Raw genomic sequence first — 2,476 nt, 5'->3', positions numbered from 1 at the left:
CAGCAAAAAAATGGAAAGCTTCTGTTTGTGCTGTTGTCCTTTACTGTATTCTCGTCATGGACCAAGTGGTGGAAAAAATAATCGCAAATAAATAAATAACGGTAAAGATGGTGTATTTACGGCAAGGCGAAGGCGATACAGAGTTTAGTATCAATGAGTTATGGTTGCTTTGTTCAACATTTATATTGCATTTTTATTACCGCTATGCTTCCAAAGAAATCAGGAAATGGAGAAGTAAAGAAAAATTGAGTATCGTTCAAAAGTTGTAGAAATTTGAGTTAGGTTCTCTACGGGGCGATGATAGGGGTCCCGGGTTCGAATCCCGGCCTGAGCATGTATGTTCTTTGTGGGTGTATTTTCGCGATTAGCCGAAAGTGGCAGAAAAACGAAGCAAAATAATCCAAATCAATCCAATACGGGTGTCACGAAATTGTTAGTTACGCCACTGGCTCCCGGCCTGCCCCGTAAGGGAAGTGGGGACACTCCAAGAAACAGGGGCGCCGACTTGTCAAAATTATTGGGGAGGGGGGCTATGATCACTGAAATAAATTAATGAATGACTCACTCTATCCCTTTTTTTAAGTTTTGGCCTCAGCGTTCGGAATCTCATAAAACCCCATGAATTCCTCAAAAATATCAAAATTTTTATTCACAGTTCGAATGCAGAATATTAATTGTCCACGGATGGATATGTCACAAGTTTCGTCGTCAACCATAATAGCAAAATATTCCCGACTTTTAATATCTGCTACCACGGAGCGCAAAACAGATCTCCCTAATATATCAATGATCTCGTTCTGAATGTCATGTGAGTGCCATTTGTAGCCCAAACGTCCCATCCACTACCCTAGTTCATGCACATCGTGTTTTGAAACTCTTTTTAGTAAAAATTCTAACAATACTCATAATTACATAAGCTACTTAGTATATAGTAATAAGTCATGTGTTTTGCTGTCTCTGGTCATAGCCCACCCCCCCCCAAAGTTGATGGTTTAGCGGTCTCAGCTCCCCAAATTGATGGTCTCTAGAACATTTCAAATGTGTATTTAAAGTTAAGTTCATGTGGCACATTAAGCAAAATTATTAGGGGGCTCAGCCCCACATCGTTAACTTTGGGGGGCTCGAGCCCCCCCCCAAGCCCCATGGAGTCGGCGCCTATGCCAAGAAATATAAAATATTGTTCTTCAAAAATTTACATATAACTTCATGCTCTAAAAGTGGTTATATATTGTCTCTCCCCCCACACACAAATGGACGAGATTTGCTTTGCTTGGATTATTTCGACGAGCATGTGTACTGGTCGCAGCAATCCGTAACTGCATAGACATACTAACTGTAATGGTCATAGAAAGTATTTTCAAAAAATACCGGGGAGGCGCTACGATCGCATTCGGTATATTTGCCAGTTTACGTAAATGAAGAAACAGTCATCCCATGTGGTCTAGTGGCTAGGATACCTGGCTTTCACCCAGGAGGCCCGGGTTCGATTCCCGGCATGGGAATATTTTTTTCAAATTCATTATTTTCATTTATTCATATTTCTGTAACAAATAAAGAAATATCAATAAACATACGTAGGAAAATTACATAACCTCACTGGAAGGAAAGGTGCGTTCAAGAAGCTAGCTGTGATGTGTGGTAGAACAATGAAATGTGGGTTGAAAGGGAAAGCGTGTGCTGACGCTGTCTCTTTAGTGTCGATTAACGCGAGACTAGCTAACTGTTTGAATCATTCTGTTAAGGAGAAAAGAGGGAAAGAACGAAAAACAAACTGGGTACCAAAAGATCTGTGTCAAATAAGACGTAAGCGTTGGAAAAAAGAGCAATTAATAAGGTGTTTGCGTGTGTGTTGGAAAAATTGGAGATGTACAATTTTATTCATCTTGCAACATCTGTCTTCTCTTGCAATCTCCTTACCCAGGTTAAAAACTGATGCCGCGAGCAGTGGCGTGCCCAAGGGTGGGGTGGGGGGTTGGTGGGAGTTATTACCCCCCCCCCTTTGGCTCAGTATTCCTAAAAAAAGAACATCAAATGCAGGAAAAGATGGCAAAATGAGGGCTGACTACTAAACAATAAATACCTAACCCTTCCTTTCGAAATTCCTGGGCACACGACTGGCTGTGAGGACTGATGGGGTACTCGGTACATATAAGGACAGAACACAGGACAACTTACAACTATAGGGTTACCAGATCACTACAAGGAAAGAGTAGGACATGCTGCTCTAAAATGTAGCACTTTTAGTCAAAATGTAAGACACAAATCGTTCGCAATAAATAATACACTTTCTCGAACATGTTTGAAAATAATGTAAAATGATGTAACGAACCTGAGAGTTTAAGGTTTTATATTTGTAAGAAGTTAAGATTTTTAAAATGTTTGTTACTTCAAATAATGTGCAAGCTGTCACAGACAACTATAGTTAGATTGATACAGTTGTGGTTGGAACTTGTATATATGTTTATAAATACGTCAT

The 2,476-nt window shown here is 40.0% G+C and overlaps 1 non-coding gene across 1 annotated transcript; it reads left to right on the top strand.

Annotated features, from left to right (window-relative positions):
- Positions 1-1,430: 1,430 nt before the first annotated feature.
- On the top strand, positions 1,431-1,502 carry TRNAE-UUC (transfer RNA glutamic acid (anticodon UUC)). Its single transcript has one exon. It is a non-coding gene; the product is annotated as a tRNA-Glu (tRNA).
- Positions 1,503-2,476: the final 974 nt, after the last annotated feature.

The sequence above is a fragment of the Lepisma saccharinum genome, chromosome 15 (assembly GCF_977018435.1).
Source record: "Lepisma saccharinum chromosome 15, izLepSacc3.1, whole genome shotgun sequence".
Taxonomy (NCBI): domain Eukaryota; kingdom Metazoa; phylum Arthropoda; class Insecta; order Zygentoma; family Lepismatidae; genus Lepisma; species Lepisma saccharinum.
This window is presented reverse-complemented; position numbering and strand designations above follow the sequence as displayed.